We start from the raw sequence: 20,820 nt of genomic DNA, 5'->3' as shown, positions 1-20,820 counted from the left end.
TGAGAGAGGGGACAGTGAGTGGACAGTGTGTAACTGTAGAACTACAGAGTGACTGGCGCGTGGACGGTGGAGCTGAGAGAGTGGACCGTGAATGGACATGGTGTGTAACTATAGAACTACAGAGTGACCGACGTGTGGACGGTGGAGCTGAGAGAGAGGACAGTGAGTGGACACAGTGTGTAAATGTAGAACTACAGAGTGACTGGCATGTGGACGGTGGAGCTGAGAGAGTGGACAGTGAGTGTAGAAACAAGGAGGTGTTCATAATGTTATGGCTGATGGGTGAACACACTCCTGTACATTTGAGCTGTAAAACCACAGAAGTGCAGCCCCCCACTGCGGTGATGAGGGGAAGGAGCTGAACCCAGCAGGGGGCATCACATGACCCCGGTGTTGGGGGAATGCTCTTATGGTCACAGCCCTAGTTTCAGGTTGATGTGGAGTTTAATGAGTTTATAAATGTGTGTGTTTGATCTTTAGAGTCCAACACGGAGGAATCAGCAGAATGAGACCAGGACTGAAGAAATGTAACATACACACACATACACACTATACACACACACACACACACACACTATACACTAACAAGCACATACACACTCTACACACACTATACACATACACACACACTATTGTAGAGACACACTATAGAACACAAACATGTAATGTGTGTGTTTGTGTGTGTGTAAGTGTGTACAGATTACTGTGATCTGACTCTAGATCCAAACACAGCACACACTGATCTCTCGCTGTCTGAGGGAAACAGGAAGGTGGAGCGTATGAAGGAGACTCAGTCGTATCCAGATCATCCGGAAAGATTTGATCATTATCCTCAGGTTCTGAGTGTGGAGAGTTTATCTGGACGCTGTTACTGGGAGGTGGAGTGGAGGGGGGAGTGGAGGGTTTATATCTCAGTGTCATACAGAGGAATCAGGAGGAAAGAAGAAGGAGCTGAGAGTGTGTTTGGATTCAATAAATTCTCCTGGAGTCTGATCTGCTCTGAGAACAGTTACTGTGTCAGTCACAATAATCAGAACACTGAGATACACCCCCCCTCTCACTGTAACAGAGTCGGAGTGTATCTGGACTTTGGGTCCGGCACTCTGTCCTTCTACACCATCTCATCTCACACACACACACACTTACACACATTCACCTCCACATTCACTGAGCCCCTCTACGCTGGGTTTGGGTTTTGGAGTTATGACTCCTCAGTGCGTCTGTGTGAGAAAGAATAGACATACACTGTCTCCTACACAAACACACACACACAAATCACATTTACACTAATATTTTTTTATTAAAATATTTAAATTGTAAAAAAACTAAAATGTCTTTGTGACTCTGTGTTGTGTCTGTTTTCTCTCTCATTTTTTAATTGCTTTTAAATTAAATGTAGGGTTTAAATGATTTGCACATCATTGTGAGCTGTTTTTATTTACATGTTGCACACTGATTTAGAGCAGTGGGGAAATACACTAATATGGTAGGAGAAAGAAGTAAGGAGAAATGGTCAATTCAAATTAAGAAAAACTATTATTTCCCGGCTAGCTTTAGCACTTTCAGCCTGTTAAACGTGTCTTGCTTTCTTTAGCTCAAGCTATTATTTCTCCATTAACGTTAGCATATTCAGTCTGGCAAACGTGCCTTGTCTCCGCTAGCTTATGCTACTATGTCTCTGCTAGCATTAGCATATTCAGACTGGCAAAAGTGCCTTGTCTCCGCTAGCTCAAGCTACTATTTCTCCATTAGCCTTAGCATATTCAGACTGGCAAACGTGCCTTGTCTCTGCTAGCTCAAGCTACTATTTCTCCGTTAGCGCTAGCATATTCAGACTGGCAGACGTGCCTTGTCTCTGCTCGCTCAGACTACTATTTCTCCACTAGCATTTGCATATTCACACGGGTCAGTCTACATTAATACACACTGTCTACATTAATACACACTGACTCTATTAATACACACTGATTATATAAAATAATAAAATATTGACATTTGCCATCTCCACATCATTGCATTCAGTTTTTATTCACGATTTGTTTAGTGTCCCAACTTTTTTGGAATCCGGTTTGTACACAGCTCTATTTGGTTGTTTTTTTTTTCCTTTGGACACTGCATGATAAATCTTTATTCTTTGTTCTTTGCTCTTTATGGCCATTCTTTAACTAAATAAACCCATAGAGATCATCACTCTGGTTTCAGTTGTGAATGAAACTTTGTGATTCCAGAATTTTTATGTTGGTTGAAATGTGCAGACTGCTTTCAAAATTAGGGGTAAGTTTGGGGTGTTAAATGCCTGTTTAATCCCCACTTTGGGGGTTGATGTGCATGTCCTGGGGCAGAGGTCACCAATTGTATCCAGAAAGGGCCAGTGTGGCTACAGGGTTTTATTCCAGTGAAGCAGAAGCACGCCAGATTATACTTTTGTAATCAAGTTGTCTCAGCCTTAAACAATCATGTAGGGCCTGGTCCCACTTCATTTGAATGAACACCTTTAACCAGAGAGAGAGAACGAGTGTGTGAGAGAGAGAGTGTTGTAGTATGATATGATGGATGTGTATTAATTCCTTATAAGAAATTTGACTTTCTGAGATGTGATTTTAAAAACCCAAACTGTAGCTCGTCTCAGAGTTATCCCCTCCTTGCACCAGCAGATGGAGTTTGAGATAACACAGAGCAGAGTCATAAAAACCTCACTCCAGGACGTTTACAACCCAGGACCCCAGGGTCAAGAGGAGAATCTTTGCAGAATGCAGAGAGACACACAGACCCACCTTTATTCCACGTCCTCTTACACCTTTTTAAAGACTGTTAAACATCTGATGGAGAATTCACTTATTCATAGATCAGGCATGGGACATTTCCCCAGAAGCAAAGATGTACAGACATGTGACTGCAATAAACAAATAATATAGAAAACATGTGACTGTAATAAACAAATGATATAAAGACATGAGAATTATTTTAAACAAGTTTTATGGCCAAACGTATTAAAATGGTCAAGGGGATATTTGAGTTTATAACTCAGGCCTGAACTCTGTAGAAAAAAAGGAGAATGGTGTAGCATGAGACTGTCTGGTACGGTATGATATACGACATCCTTAGAAGATAAGGATACCTTCTTAGTTGGGCTCCTATGATACACTGCATCCTTAAGGAGACAAGGGTACCATTTAATTGGGGTCCTATGGAATGCAACCCAATTAACAAAATGGGAGGGGCGAGATAATCTCACCCCAAAAAGTGTATGTAAAGTGTGGTTTCCAGTTTGTCATTGTGAGTGAGTCTGCAGGAGGCTTCTGAGACTGCTCTCCACTGCTTTAAGAAAATAAAGAGCCTGCTGATCTTCCAAGAAGTCGTCTTCATCTTTCAAGTATTTTTTTAAGAAGTAGAAACTTTTATTAGAACTTATTCTTTCTTTCTTTCAAGTATTATAGTTAGACTAGATATAAGGTTAATACGTCGTGGTAACGACACATCCCAAAGTTCTTACATGGAAAACAAGTTGTATGTGGGCACAACTGTGTGAAATTAATCCCATTTAGACAATCAAACTGGGTGGAATTAATTTACATGTGTTTTAAATCACCTTTTTATATATGAACATATGTAGGAACCAAGGTAGCCACATACTCTGTGGGTTATTTGGTTATAAATTATGTAGAACATGTCTTTTTCTTCATGATATTACTTTGTGTTATTCAGAATCCTGGGACATTCATTCAAAAAAGGAGATGGTCTTCAAGTCTTTGTCTTGTCCAGGGTCATAAATTCTATGTGATGTCACTACCAAGGTACAGGAAACAGCCAATCAGAAGGAAGAGAGGCTCCAATTCTCCCTCATTGAGGACGAATCAGGTATTCAGGGCGGGTTTTCTAAACTCTGGTAAAATGCCAGTCACACACCACACTTAATTATTACTTCACTCTTTTAACACTCTTCTGAGACGCACTCTTTGAGAATTTTTGGAGAGGAAGACATTTTTCTGAAGAGCGTCTCTCTCCTGCTTCCAGCAGATAATGCTTCTCAGATAGAGTAGTCAGAGAGCTCTCCTGCTCAGCAGACGTCTCTGCAGGCGCAGGCTCTATCATGGCTCTCTTCAACAGTCTTGGGCCCCTCAAGCATGGTCCAGAAAGAACACATTTTTCTATTTTAATTTTTATCTCTAATAGAAAACTATACTTAGAAGAGCTATAGTTTAACTCCAGCAAAAATTCAATGCCACACCCAGAGCATTGGAGGAGACCAGACCTCTGACCCTCAAAGTGGTGACAAAAGCTTCCAAACGAGCGACGGAGAAGGCCACATGCACCCTCAGAATGACCTTCTGAGCAAAGGCCCAGGAGAGACCTGCATGGACATGTCTCTCTCTCACAAGGCGGCAGATCAGCGATGACGGAGAATCCCACCCAGAGACATTCAAAATGCCACCAGCTCCAACGGAAGGGTCGCCGTGTCTGAACAGGGATAGGAGAGGAACGCCCGCGTCAGCAGCACTACAAGGCCCACACCGGAAAGCACCGCACGTCAGCGACATGCTCCCAGCTATCTCCAGTCCATCTCCATGGATACGTAAGGTCACATGGTTTCATTCATTCATTGCTCAGGAGGTTGGTGCTGAATGCTTGCTGAGATTAACAATAGCCTTTTTTAGAATTTAGGGTAATTATCATAGAGAAGTTCCCTCATATAGTAATCTCCCTGCTCCCTTATGTATCGCTGTAATCCTTTTCATTATATGAATGTATAATCAATATTCATTATTTGATATTACAATTAATAAACCAGTTGTGTGATAAAACCAGTCCTTGGTTATTTGTTTGTGTGTGCACCTTTCTTGTATGGATTTATAACTTCTAGTTCAGATTCAATTTCAGAGTCAAGAACCCATGGCGAGTCAATGAGCATAGTTCATTAATAATAGTTAATTCTAGCTAATTCTGCTGTATAATATATGAAGATGGCCTACTTGTCCAAGCTAAAATTAGACAGGTAAAGACACTACATATTATTTAATGACTCCCAAACATGGAGCTTATCAAAATGAATTAAATAATTATTACATACATACATACATTTTTTTTACGCTTTTCCATTTCAGTGTCGCAGTGGCAACAGGGCGAGCAAAGAAGCCCAGACGTCTCTGTCCCTTGCAACATCCACCAATTCCTCCTGGGGGATCCCAAGGTGTTCCCAGGACAGCCGGGAGATATAATACCTCCAGCGTGTCCTGGGTCTACCCTGGGGCCTCCTTCCAGTTGGACGTGCCTGGTATACCTCCAGTGGGAGGCGTCCAGGAGGCATCCTGATCAGATGCCCAAACCACCTCAACTGACTTTTCTCAATGCGAAGGAGCAGCGACTCTACTCCGAGCTCCTCCCTAGTCACTGAGCTCCTCACCCGATCACAGAGACTACGCCCAGCGACCCGTCAAAGAAAGCTCATTTCGGCCGCTTGTATCCGCGATCTTGTTCTTTCGGTCATTACCCAAAGCTCAGGACCATAGATGAGAGTGGGGACGTAGACTGACTGGTAAATTGAGAGCTTTGCTTTATGGCTCAGCTCTCTCTTCACCACAACGGTGCGGTACAGTGACCGCATTACTGCAGACGCTGCACCTATCCTACGGTCAATCTCACCATCCCTCTTCCCATCACTCGTGAATAAGAACCCGAGATACTTGAACTCCTTCACCTGGGGCAGGTTCTCACCCCTTACCTGAAGGGAGCATGCCATCTGTTTCTGGGAAATAACCATGGCCTCAGACTTGGAGGTGCTGATCCGCATACCGACCGCTTCACACTCGACTGCAAACTGCTCAAGTGAACGCTGGAGGCCTCCGTGCGAAGAAGCCAGAAGAACAACATTGCTCGCAAAAAGCAGAGATGCCACCTCCTGAGCTCCTCGACGGAAGCCCTCCTGCCCCAGGCTACGCCGCGCCACCCTGTCCATGAATATCAGGAACAGGAGTGGAGATAAGGCACAGCCCTGACGGAGTCCAATGCCCACACTGAACAAGCTTGACTTACTACCAAGGATGCGAACACAACTCAAACTCTGAGAGTACAAGGACCGTACGGCTCGCCGGAGCGACCCTGGCACCCCATACTCCCGGAGCACCTCCCACAGAATTTCTCGGGGAACACGGTGATATGCCTTCTCCAATTCCACAAAGCATGTGTAGAGTGGAGTAGCAAATTCCCACGTCCCCTCAATCATCTGTGAAAAAGTAAAGAGTTGGTCCATAGTTCCACGGCCAGGATGAAATCCGCATTGTTCCTCCAAAATCCTAGGTTCGACTATCGGACGGATTCTCCTTTCCAGCACCTTGGCATAGACTTTCCCCAGGAGGCTGAGAAGTGTAATGCCACGATAATTGGCACACTTTCTCCGGTCCCCTTTTTTGAAAATAGGAACCACCACCCCGGTTTGCCAATCCAAAGGCACCGTTCCCGAGGTCCATGCAATATTGTATAGGTGTGTCATCCAAGACAGCCCCACAGTATCGAGTGCCTTCAGTAACTCTGGGCGAATCTCATCCACTCCTGGAGCTTTGCCACTGCGAAGCTTTTTCACCACCTCAGTGACTTTAGCCAAGGAAATGGAATCTGACCCCCCAGACATTTCTGGCCCTACCTCCTGCACAGGAGGCATGTCTCTCGGGTTAAGGAGTTCCTCAAAGTGCTCCTTCCAACGCCCAACAATACGCTCAGTCGAGTTCAGCTTTTCACCATCCTTGCTGAGCACAGCTTGAACAGTGTCCCCCCTCCCCCTCCTGAGCTGTCTGAGTGTTTTCCAGAACCGCCCGGAAGTCATTCTCCATGGCCGCTCCAAACTCCTCCCATGCTCTGGATCTTGCTTCAGCAACTGCCACAGCTGCAGCCTTTTTCGCCTGCCGGTACCCATCCGCAGAATCGGAAGTTCCCAGAGCTAGCCGATCTCGAAAAGCCTCCTTCATCCGCTTGACAGCTTCCACCGACAAGCTTTTGACCACAGCTACATGCAGCCGCTTCCACGATGGAGGTCTAGAACAGTGTCCATTCAGACTCCATTCCCCCTACCTCCTCCGGAACATGTGAGAAGTTCTCTCGGAGGTGAGAGTTGAAATCCATCCGGACAGAGTCATCTGCCAGCTTTTCCCAGTACACCCTCACTATATGTTTGGGTTTACCAGGTCTGTCCGGCAGCTTTCCCCACCATTGGATCCAACTCACCACCAGATGGTGATTGGTTGACGGCTCAGCCCCTCTCTTTACCCGAGTGTCCAAAACATACGGCCTCATATCAGAAGATACAACCACAAAGTCGATCATTGACCTTTGGCCCAGAGTGCTCTGGTACCAAGTACACTTATGAGCAATCTTATGTTCGAACATGGTTTTCTTTATAAACAAACCATGGCTAGCACAGAAGTCCAACAACATCACACCACTCAGGTTTAGATCAGGCAGTCCGTTCCTTCCAATCACTCTTCTCCAGGTTTCCCAGTCATTGCCAACGTGAGCATTGAAGTCCCCCAGCAAAACAATAGAGTCAGTGCATGTAATCCCCTCTAGAACTCCACTCACTGCCTCCAAGAAGGCCGAATACTCTGAACTGGTGTTCGGTGCATACGCACACACAACAGTCAAAGTTTTCCTCTCTGCAAGCCGGAGCCGCATTGCGGCAACCCTCTCGTTTACTGGGACAAACTCCAGCTGTACAGGCACCAGCTGGGGACTTGAGTATCCCCACACCCGCCCGGCGCCTCTCACCCTGTGCAACTCCTGAGTAGGAGAGAGACCAACCCCTATCGAGGAGTTTGGTTCCAGAGCCTACACTGTGTGTAGAGGTGAGCCCAACTATATCTAACTGGTATCTCTCAACCTCACACACCAGCTCTGGCTCTTTCCCCAGTGAGGTTATGTTCCACGTACCAAGAACCAGTTTCCACGACGCCAGGGGCCCCTTCGCCCCCGCTCTGTGCCCGATGGGCATTGCACCGCACCCCTACTCTGGATCTTGTGGGTGGTGAGCCCACATGATCCTCCCACGTTGCCATTTCGGGCTGAGCCCGGCCGGGTTACGTAGGCTGCCCGGCCACCAGGCGCTCTTATTAATAAAATAATAATTAATTATCATTGACTCCGCTATGTAGTGCTTATGCCACCGCAATGTGTGTGAGAGAGTGAGTGTGTGTGTGTGTGTGAGAGACAGTGAGAGAGAGTGTGTGTGTGTGTGTGAGAGAGAGTGTGTGTGCGAGTGATAAGATACTCAAATTGGTTGACAATCGAAGTGAAGACAAACATTGATACAACAACTTCAGGAGTGACCCAGGCCATAACAACAAACAAAAACCAAGCTAAACAAATAAAAACCTTACCTAGCAGTGAACCAGAACAAAAGAAAAATATGCGTCCCTAACTCCCTGACATATGAAAAAGAGAAACCCTTGTTCCCAAACAAAACGGCAGTCACTCCCTACACTCGGCACTGTTTATGTTTACAATATTTCTACAATCAGCAAAAAAGTCAAAAGCAAGAGGCAGAAATCAGCATCAAGGGACGAGATAAAGTGAGGTACACGATATAACACACACACAAAGTAAGAACAAACGTCAGCAATACAAAAAGCAAGGATTTCTCTCCTGGGATTCATTCAATACAATACATACAATACAATACAGCGCTATATCTGAATGTTTGAAGAACCAAAGCACGGCATAGGGAATTGGTGGGACTGGAAAACAGTGGAACTGTAAGGAAGACAAACACACACCACATACATAGACACACACAGAAAGAACATACCAAGGCACATAACATGATTTAGACATTTTTCACATGGTGTTGTAGTTGATGTAACTTCAGTTTATTCAGTTCTACTCAAACATCTGTATCTTATTTAAATTCAAAGTCCATAGCTGATTACCTTTCATATAAAATCAGACCTCCATCAAATCTAACGTTTACACAAAATATTTAGAAGTTCTAGAGAATCTTTATGTGGCAATGTGTGGAGGAATGGTCAGGACATTAGCTGAGAGAGGTGTTGATGAGGTGTAAAAAGGTTTGGAAGGCAGGTAAACTAAAATAAATAAATTTTTTTTTTAAATCAGCAAAAAAACACATACACAACAAACATGGTCAAACAATATGTACAATATTTACATTAATTACACTGTAAGAGTTTAATACTACAGTGGGATAGTTGCCCACCTCATAGCTTCATAACAACTCTGTAGAGAAGCACTGTCCAGCCAGTCTCCCCACATAGTGTACGCCCCTGCCTTTAAATAATAAAGATAGTCGTACTATATGTCCTTGTGTGTATATATGTATAAGTCAATTCTGCAAAAGATGCCAAGCTCTAAAACAGTTCTGTCTGATTGCATGCAAAGGTAGACATCACACATATTTTGGTTTTCCATGATGGTGGCTGAACACAGAAAAAAATTAAATGTGAGTAGCTGCCCTGTGAGCAGTAACAAAGATTTACATAGCAGTATATATTGGAGCAGCCCCTGCAAATATTTACTAATAACTCAAGTACAGTATTGTAGTGTATGTTGGTTTTTTGATCATACACCGTGATATATATGTAAATATATATTTGAAATATATATTTATATATTGTGTTTATAGTGTTGACCTTATTCAAACTCTTATAATTACTGATATTTGACTAATGATAGCAATTAAAGTTTATAATTGGCTTAAGCAATTAAAACGTTATTAATTAGTTTGAGAATGAATAATAGTCAAGCTAAGTGAGATCTTCAGGATTTTCAGAGATTTTAATGAACAGACTGTACACACTGTAATTTCAAATAATGAAGATATTTATTAACAAAAGGAAGGAGGATATTTAATTAACATAGCATAATCTTGTAATCTCACGGCATCAACGCAGGGGAAGCCGATTTGACTTTAAAGATAAGCTAGGCACTATGACTTGTGACTAAAATATTGCTAACTGAGGCTTGATTACGTATAAATTTATAAAGGGACTTAATTAGGCATCAGCTTCTGGAGAATGTGAGAATTTAGCTGGCTTACTCATTCGCCGTTTCTGCCGAGCTGTCGGGTCCCACGGTTTGATTTCCGTGCTCCGGGTTTCGCCTTTCGTCCATGCAGCGCCGTTAAAAGGGAGTTCCTCCCGGGGTGAGTTAGAAGCTCTTGGCCTCAGGTGTAATGGCGTTGGACGGGTTGAGTTTTTTCACGGAGAACTGGCTGGTTTCCTTGAGGAAGGGAAGGCGTCTTCAGAGTGGTCGCCTCGTTGCTCGGTTCTCCAGAAGTAGTGCCCTCAGAAGTCGGCTTATAACGCTAATATATCCGCTATCAACTAATCTAAAAGGGTGATATCTTATTCTGGCCACGAATAAGTTTCACCTGCTTTGATCACTCGTGAGATCAACTTCGATGGGCGATAAAACAAACAAAATTAAAAGAAAAGAAGATATTCAAATCATTCGACGTATTCGTAGACTTTCTCGCACTAGCTAGCTCAAGACGTCTCCTGGGAGCTTAGTGAGATTTCTTCAAAAGTCTGTGTTCGTCGTCGTGAGGAGGAGAAAACTTCTCGCTTGGAGAGGTTGGAGCTTGAAGAGATAAAACAAAGAGAACGCGTGCAGGCGTTCAGAGCGGACACGAAGTTAAGAGTCAGAGAGAGAGCTTAGAGAAAATGAACGTAAGAGCGGAAGTTAAGAGCGAGGGTTTCCGAAAGAAAGAGCTTTGGAAAAAAAAAAAGTTTCAAGAAGAAAGAGAGTGTGTAAGAAATGAGTCGACATCCTCTTTTCAAAGGCAGCGCGGCCACACCCTATTGGGAGGTGTCCTTCCTTTGATTGGGTGCGAGTCCGAGGCTCACGTGACTCGCCTCCCGAAAGAGAAAAGAGGGGGAAGGTTTGGATCAGAGATTCAAACAGAAAAGGTAGAAATTTCGCGTATCGAAATTTCTTATACATGTTAGTAACATATCACAATGAGTGTCCTGGATTATTAATATCAAACATTTACATAAGATTTTATCTTGGGTACGTCGTGTTTACGTCCCATTTACAATATTATGTTAGAAGATATTAATTCGTTTTTCTAATCAGAGACAGAAACTTCCTTTCATGATTGAAACAGTAATACACATCATTTCATTAGAGGGTGGACGTCCATCTGAGGACAACAGAGAGTGACACTCATACATGTTGCATAAACATATTTACTAAAATTTTATTAAGTCCGTTATGTATTTAGACGGCCTTAGGCGAGACGTGATCTCGCAAACGTCTACCTGGGGTCGCTGTTGGTCCATGCCGTTCGTCCGGTGCGGACGGTTAACGGGGGTTCAAACCGAGGTCACCCCTGTTAACCATTTGTTGATTCCTGCAGGAGATAAGGACGAGACTCTTAGATGCCACTCGTCATAAAACGGGATTATAACCCTCTTTGTTTGAGGTTCCTGTTTCTTAAAAGCATCGTAAAAGTATGTTATCTTTAAATTTCCGAAGAGAGGAAGGGGGCCGGGGGCCAGGTGTCCTGGTCCGTCTTTTGATGTAGACCTTATGTGTGTGCGTGTGTGTGGGGGGGACTGCAGGGTCTTTGCACCCTCGCGGTCTGTGGAATGTGGATTCTGTCGCAGACAAAAATCCTTGTTAGGGTGGAAAAGTTTTTAATTCAAAACTTTTCATTTCTTTATTTGATTTGCTCCATACTCCACTACAGTATTTACATTCATTATCTGTAACCGCTTATCCAATTCGGGGTACGCGGTGGGTCCAGAGCCTACCTGGAATCATTGGGCACAAGGCGGGAATACACCCTGGAGGGGGCTCCAGTCCTTCACAGAGCAACACACACACGGACACTTTTGAGTCGCCAATCCACCTATCAACGTGTGTTTTTGGACTGTGGGAGGAAACCGGAGCACCCGGAGATGGGAAGAACACACCAACTCCTCAAAGACAGTCACCCGGACCGAGAATCGAACCCACAACTTCCAGGCCCCTGGAGCTGTGTGACTGCGACACTACCTGCTGCGCCACCGTGCCGCCTACACAGTATTTACATACACTGTTGTTTATTTACTGTATAGTGAAGACAGGTGATGGAAAAGTTTATATTTGCACATTCAAGGGACTGAGAGAGAGAAAAAAAATGTATTATCTCTTATCCTTACTGGCAGCTCATCCTAAACATTTCCCTCTTTGGAGCATAGACACAGAACATACGTTCTGTGAACATAAACTTAACAGAACATAAACTCAGATCAATGAACATCTCTTAATGCTGCACTTAAGACCATATGTTTAAAATATACATCACTGTTTTAGCCAGCATTCATCTGATTGCTTGGTCTTATTCACCCATGACCTCTTCCTGGTCACTCAGATCTTCTTTATCTCCAACTGTCCTCCTTGTCATTCTCAGATCACCTTTAGTCTGCAGATGTCTCATTCTCTTCTTGCTTTTGGACTCAGATACAGCTTTAGCATCATCTCTGTTTGTCCTGCTTCTATTTTGTAGTCATCCTCATCTCGGATGTGATAGCTTTCTCCTTGACTGATCACTGGAATCTGAGGATAGACTTCCACAGTTTTCTCTTCCTTCTCATAAGGTGGGGGTGTCTTAACTGAGTTTGTGTAACCCATCCACTTTGTGTGTGTGTTACGCCTGATGAAACCTGCGTTGTGTTCTGGCATGTAATTATGGGACAAGAGACAGAATTGGATCTCTAGTTCCTTTAATGACAGCACACTCCATACCTCCATACCTGTAGTATAGGAAAACAATCATGAGTCGTGTGTCATGTATCTGCTAGGCTGGCTCTCCTCCGGCCATGCAAGAAAGCTCTGAGTGTATTCAGTAACACAGAATAACATAATATCTTGACAAATAAAAATCAACAAACTGGCCCTTTAAATCAGTTTGAGATTACCAAAAAGCATAAAAAACCAATATATCAATGAAAATACAACTTAACAAAAATAATATACAAAGTACATGAAAATAAATCAGGAAAAACAAATCCTCATTTCTAACCAGGATCATTTTGGTATTTTGGAGTATAATACAAAAGGAATTAACAGGAATTAACAACATATTAACTCTGTTGCACTAAAAACATATTAACAGACATCTAACAGTCTTCACTATACAAATTTATTTTGTTGCACATAAACAAACAAATACCTCCATACCTGTAGTACAGGAAAACAATCATGAGTTGTGTGTCACGTATCTGCTAGGCTGGCTCTCCTGACGAGAGAAAATGTGTGCCATTAAAACACAGGACAGATCTCCCTTGCTCGTGGCCAAGCTAAATTAGCGCGCTAGCATTAGCCATATATTCAAGATAAAACTTGCTAAAATAACAAACTTAAACCTCTGCAAACTCACACAGTACAAGTCAAACAACTAATCGGATAAAATACAGCAGTGTAATCATATGCAAATTACAATTAATAGCTTTAGCAAACTTCGATCAGTCAGAGAGCAATATAGCAGCAACCTACCTCCGGCCATGCAAGAAAGCTCTGTGACCGGGCACACATGCACCTACGTCATAGCGCAGCGCATGCACACACACACAGACTCAAGACGCACAGGTAGGAGGTTTTAACCCAAAATGAACATGACAAAAAAAAGAGAGTTGTTTTGGATTAAGTACATAATCCAATTGTTACATCCGCAACTTCTGCCATTTGTTTTTCTATTGCCTTTGTACGCGGACCTATTGCTTCTGCACCTTTCTCCCTCTTTTCTTTTGCAGCCTTTATCAGTTTCTGACTCTCTTGTTCAAACAACTGGAGAATGCCAAGCTCTATTTGTCTTTTTTCCATTCGCTTTTCTCCTTGATGCCCTTTCTTCTGTCCTGCTTTGTACGTTGATACAAGTACCTCCATTGTTTTAATTACATCTGGGTTAGTGTCCCCTCTACCGGCCATGGTTGGTCTATGTCAGGCCATGGCTTATAAAATTTAGCAGATATTTTTGCAATGCTTTTTATCAAAGGATTATTTTTCTTAACTATTTCAACAGGAGTAACCCCTTTTGAAACATTAGTTCACATTTTTGGCATAACAAATAATTTTTACACTTTTTAAATTATTTCTCCCCCTTTTTCCTCTGTTTATAGGCCACTATATTACCACAATCAACAGAAATTAAACCCAAAGTGAATTTGCCAACTTCAGAGAAATCAAACCCTTAATATGCAATACAAATTCACACCACAAAATCCCCTTTACTAAGTAATACAATTACTAAGTGCACCATAAATTTAGATTTAAAAAAGCATTGTCTAACTACCTTGTAATGAAAGAATATACAAACTTATATAAGGCTCAACAAGCACTTCTACTTATGATAATTACCACTAAATATTTGCAACGCAACATTACACCTGCAGCAAAGCTTAGATCAGAAACCCCCTGCCCAAACAATAATTCATATTCATAAACCACATTTAACTCTTAATGGAACTATAATCAAATAAACATATTCTCTTAAGAAAAGAAACAACCTGTTGCCAAGCTTTCTGTGAAAAAGGCTATGTCATATATAGTATTACAAATAATGGACTAAATGCAAGATAAAACAAATCAATGAATTTCTAACTATTACTTTTTAATAATGAGACCTATTAATGATTAAACCTAAATGTATTGATGCAGGTGTTTGTGAAAGACAGTTTGTGGATAAAAATATAACTGGCCTTTTCTGAAGTCTGTTCTGGGTGACTTCAAACTTCACCCCCCTTTTTCTTTTTTGGCCAGCTGCCCACTGTCTGTGGTCCTCCACCGTCTCTGCTCGTCTCACACACCCCACAGGATAAGGGAAACAGACAAATAGAAATTTAATACACTGAGCTTAGTTTTTGGTCATTAAACATTCACTATGATTATTTGTATTTTATTTACCAACACTTTAGTTCATTCATAACATTTTATCCTTCATTCAATAATGGTATTAATCGTCAGCTTCCACAACCGAATATATATATATAAAAAAAACACAAACAAACAAACTTTCATCTGTACTTACGTTGCGTCCGCCTGATAAAGTAATCCGTGGTATATAAATCTAGAAATAAAAATTCTAATTTCTACTTCAAGCATTGTATTCCATTCTAACTTGTGTATCGCTGTCCGTCGCTATGCACAGCTTATTCATTAAGCCACGACGAACTATTCAAAAGGGTGGTGACACAGTCAGCACACAGTACTGTTTTAAATCTTTTTCTTTCCTCTGGAAAACTTATTTTTCTTTATTTCTTCAGCAATCTAAGGTGATAACGCTCACATTCAATGCCTAACAGGCCTATGCCCACTAGTCATGTTAAATCAGAGTTCTTAGTAGTTAGCTTAACTATAGAGGAACACCCTGCTTATCCAGTAATTATCACTAAGGCATAAAACAAGATATGTTTTTAAGTATTTGCATGAATAACTACCCTTGAACATTTCCTTTGATAAAAATAATATTTCCTAGTTAACAGACACTTTTAAAGTAAGAGGAACACTCATACTAGCATACTGGATCAAGTCCAATAAAGGTTTATTCTCATATTAAATGATCCCAGAAAGGTATCAACCCTGAGTGTATGAATGAATGATTCCTGACCTTGCTGTTCACATTCATCTCTGCATTATCAGCTCAATGCTTCTAGAAAGAAAGCATGATCTGAAAGGGGGGATATGTAGTGGATATGATGAATGTGTATTAATTTCTAATAAGATATTATTAATAAACCAGTTGTGTGATAAAAATCAATCCTTGGTTATTTGTTTGTGTGTGCACCTTTCTTGTATGAAATTATAACTTCTAGCCATTATAACCACTACATATTAGTTAATGGCTCCCAAACATGGAGCTTAGCAAAATGAATGAATTAATTATTAATAAAATAATAATTCATTATCATTGACTCCGCTATGTAGTGCAAATGCCACCGCAACATGTGCATACTATTTCCAATACATTTTATACTTAATACAAAAACATTGCACTGAATTGCCTTCCCTTGCACTATTTATTTTACTATATTTATTTCTAATTATGATACTGCACTGATATTGCACTGTACTGATATTGCACATTCCATACCCTTTGCACTATCAACACTTTTCCAACTTTTAAACTATATACTGCACTCAAGAGATCATCCTCAGCTGCTCACTGTACCACAGATTCTTGCCAGGCTATGTTTGATCATTCTTAAGCACACTATGTTAACTTGGTATTTGATTTTGATATTTTTAGAAAATTGATATTTGTTTTAGGGTTTTTTTTTTATTAGTTTTTTTTTAAATAGTCCATTGCTGTTTGTGATTGTTGGATGTAATGTCTGTAAGCTACTGAGACCTTGAATTTCCCCTGGGGATCAATAAATCTATCTATCTATCGATCTATCTAACGCAGCACTCATCTTTAAATTTGGACGTGAGCGCATGGTATTTTGACCTCAGACCTGAAATCACCTCAGACTTCCAGCTCCACTGTACACTGTCATAAAGGTGAGTACAATTTACATTTCTTTGCAACTTGTGAAGTGTTCTCGGTGTAGACGCTTTAATGATCAACTTAAGTCTCGTTTTATGAGAGAAATATGGTGCTGTTCACTTGTTTTAAAGGGCTTTAATCCTCTAATTTTATTTATCAAGCTTGTGCATCTTAGCAAGCCTGCTAAAGCCTCGGCGGGGCTTCAGTAACCCCCACTCTGTCATATCTGAGGAACTCAGACGACAGATTCAATGTAAATTAAATAATGTACAGAATGTAAGTTAATGGGCATGCCTGACTTGTCATTTATTTATCTACAAGTTGGTTAACCATACTAATGATAATTTGAGAAGTATGTGGCTAGCTAGGTTGAGTGACATTAGCTGCATTTATTTAGCTATTTTAATAAAACGAAGGTCAGCTAATACAACATTAACCTCCAGAATCAAGAGGGTGCTGCCTGTAATGTTGAAGTCATGTAAAGGTAAACATATGGTAATTACCATCCAAATTATTTGGTATACAAGTAACTTTGTGTGTGTAACACAAAATTGTAATTAATAATTCAAACATTCTCCTACTCTTTCGTCATTTTATGGTAACTGTTGTGTAGTATGTAAAAATACTATTGTCATTTTATTTATTTAAAAAAACCCTAAAAATGAATGGTTAATATGCTACTTTCACAATGGCTAACATAAAAATCTTTAAATTGTCTAAACCAAAACTCAAACTTTTGGAAACAAAATTATCCAAAAGGACACAACAAATATATACCCATGCTTTTTCAGCACTTTTTTCCTTGATGGATCTCATAACAAAAATACAGCAATGAATATATTCTTCTCACTCGCCGTTTTTTAAACTCCTTATTTTTAGGTTAATTTATGTTTCATAAAATCCCAATAATTACCATAAAATGAGTGCATGATAATCTTGAGTTACAATTATAGGTTACTCTAAAAATGCTTTAAAACTTATTTCTACACCTAAAATCTACACTCACTATCCACTCTCGATACTGTAATTTATATAAAAAATACAGAGGTAATAGACATCATCTTTTTAAACTTGTAAACAATTTAATCATAAAATAATCAATAATTGGAGAGCACATTTTTCTTCTTTAATAATAACTTATCTATCACTATTGGACTGTATGGTAAAAAACAAATATTTTAAAACAAGCATTTTTTGTTAGACACTTTATTCTCGGTGGTGGTAAGTGGTGTTAGACTGTTCTCAAGGCTGTTTGCATGTTCAAAGCCCCAGTGTATGTAAATGGTTTGATATATATATATATTTATTTATTTACTTACTTTTTTCTGTAGCTGGAACTGATACTAAATTTAGGAATGGCTGTTTCATCATATTGCATTTGTCTTCAGGTACAATGACGGACATCAGGGACAGGTGGAGCAGTTTAGGGGAAGATGAGCAAAGGCAATATGTTCAGCAAGCTGCAGATCTGAAAGTGTAAGTGCAAGCAGTGCAGCTTAGCAGTGACATGAGAGAGCTCAAAATTAGAAAGCACATAAAACAGCTTAAAACTGAGGTCTGGAAATTACTGTATGTATTTTTTTTTTAATAATATCTCATATAAAAGCAAGTCAAAGGACATGCCTACTGGTGTGGTGTCAGTCATATTTCTCTGTGTGTTAAGTATTAATGTCTGCTTTTGTTTCTCAGTGCATTTTAGTAACTTTCTTAAAAGTGCTTGATAATGTTTTTTTTTCTGCTTAAAAAGGTGTCACAGCTAGAAGAACTGGGTGTAGAAACAACAGTCCTATTATATGACGGCTTCAGTCCACAAGCTTTTGTACAAGAGCTGTCCAGCAGGAAAGCCAGTAATTTTCTTAGATCAACTGGTACAGGAAACAATTTTGGGCTTTTTTTGCAGGTAATATTGCAAATTAAATCTAGTCATTAAATCTAGACGTGTCATGTTATGATTTTTCATGAATATTTCCTTGATATTAGCTGTGAATGCACTTATTCTGTTCCTGCAAATTAAATATATGCAGTTATTTCCCTACACTGCTTAATTTTAACTTTATACAATAATGTTGCTGTTATATTTCTGTGGATAGTTTGATATGTTTTTACTTGTGCTTTTGGGGACCTGGTTTTTGAAGACATTTGTTTTTTGTTCACATTTTCCAGGTAGTTCGAAAACCCTCTAACTCAAAATTGGACTCGGTTAAGATTATGGTTCGTAAGGTTCAAGATCTCTTCAATCAAAAGTACAGTGAGTATTTGCTTTGTTACTCTTTTTTTCATGCTGAGAGGACCATTTAAACACCCCCCCACCCAGCCCCCTCCAAACATAGTACAAGCTTAGGGAAGGTGATTGTGAGCTCTGAACGCTGCTAGAAATCTAAATGTCTTCCAGGTATTTTATCAAATGGTAATGTGTATAAGAATAGTGTTTTCAGAAATTATTCAAATATTTTGAGTATTTTTTAACTTTTTTTGTTTACTAGAAGAAGCTGGAGGCACTGGAAGGCTACCCTACAAATCCTTAGCTGCAAATAAGATTATTATCAAAGTCACTGGCCTGCCTAATAACCTACCCTTCAAGAAACCCTGTCTCCATGGACAGCAGCAGTTGGCTGCAATTTTGCAGCATGGAAATGACATTTCATTTCAAATACGTAAGTAATTAAATGGATTTGTTTGGATGGATGCCTTAAGTGAGATTAGTTGCTTTCCAAATTTTTTAACTTCTTATGTACCTTGCTTTACTGGCCTCAAGGCTCTGATATGTCTGCTGCAGGGTGTGCCCCAGAAGTCCACTCCTTTTCTATGTTTCTATGTAGGACAAACACCTAAATTTGCATGCAACTCTACAGAGGGTGGGCCAGTGACCAGTGCTGGCAGAGGTATTATCATCGCTTTCATTACAAACTAGATATTTTATCACTAAATATATTTATGAAACAACTTTTTGCAAAGTTTGGGAGCTTTTTGACTTTCAAAAAATTAAGGTGAACCAATTTAAGTGAGGCAATATTTGTGCCATAAAATTTGCTGTGAAATGAGGAAATGCAAATTTAAGATCTCATCTAGCTACCCATCATCCGGATGTCAAAGCCCAACTGCCTCCAGCAGCTCCAAGTCATGGAGCAGCCTCAAACTAAATAATTAAGGCTGGTTCCAGGTGACAGCATGGCTCAAAACAGACGGGCAAGCTCCCAGCAACATTATAAAAAAAAATTCCAGCTTTGATACTTAGGTATATTTATAGTAGGGCTGCAACAACTAATCGATTAAAATCGAGTGTTAAAATAGTTTGCAACTAATTTAATAATCGATTAGTTGGGTCTAAGTTATTATACACATAGGTACAGTTGCTATACGTGACGAACTCTGGAAGAAGGGTTTGAAAAATGGCGGAGGCGGTCACAGCAGAGGATAATGTTAGCACAAGCAGAGAAAAATGTACGACCCAAGTCATCAAAAGTAGGGGAACACTTTGTTAAACGCCTTCAAGGAACAGCGTTAGGTGCAAAATGTGCACAGTTGATCTCGCATGGCACAGCAGCACAACATCACTGCATGAACTTTCTCTCACTCAATGTTACCAGAGCCTGCTAGAGTAGTTAAACAACATTTGTTTTTCTTAGTACATTGATATTACACTTGCGTTTAGCGAACAAGCCTTAGCATCCCCAACCCCCCGAGTTCTCTTCCACCTTAAATGTGTCAGCTCGACCAGCAGTTACAAAACAGGCCATAGTTTTAGTCAAGCTAACGTTAGCGATGCTAGTTTTTCTCACTCAATGTCCCTAGAGCCTGCTAGAGTACTTACACAAGATGTCTCATTTTTAGTAAAAATATATCACTCTTGTATTTAGCAAGTTTTCCGTTCCACCTTAAATGTGGCGCAGTTACATTCAGAGTTGAAAAAAAAAACAATCCAAACATTTTTTAAAATAATATATTTAAAGCCTTTTTGAAGGTCTTTTCTGACTGGTATTGCGTGTTAGTGTTTGAGTATAACAGCCAAGTGTATATTACATTATAAGTGTATATTGCATTACATACATTAATTTTATATTTATCAATATTTAACAGTGTAACGGTTGGGTTAATTCTTCATGTAAACGCTAATTTTTAATAATGATAGGTTGTGTGTTCCTTATACAATTACAACATTAGTTCTCTAAAATCTTAAATATCTTAACAATATCTGATCATGTTTTAGATTAATTTCCCCTTTTATTCTCAACACATGTTAGCATCACCCAATATCCATTTATGTAATTTCAATTTGTCTGCATTGTTGTCTGCATTTTAGATCAATAGTTATTAACTTAAAAAAGATTTATGTTCATATCTACACT

At 40.3% G+C, this 20,820-nt stretch overlaps 1 protein-coding gene across 1 annotated transcript in view; it reads left to right on the top strand.

The window, feature by feature from the left end:
* Window positions 1-20,820, top strand: part of LOC136694206 (zinc finger protein 850-like) — a 241,995-nt gene that overhangs the window by 44,082 nt on the left and 177,093 nt on the right. The gene's annotated exons all lie outside the window — the stretch shown is intronic.

Source organism: Hoplias malabaricus, chromosome 4, assembly GCF_029633855.1.
Source record: "Hoplias malabaricus isolate fHopMal1 chromosome 4, fHopMal1.hap1, whole genome shotgun sequence".
In the NCBI taxonomy this organism is placed as follows: Eukaryota; Metazoa; Chordata; class Actinopteri; order Characiformes; family Erythrinidae; genus Hoplias; species Hoplias malabaricus.
This window is presented reverse-complemented; position numbering and strand designations above follow the sequence as displayed.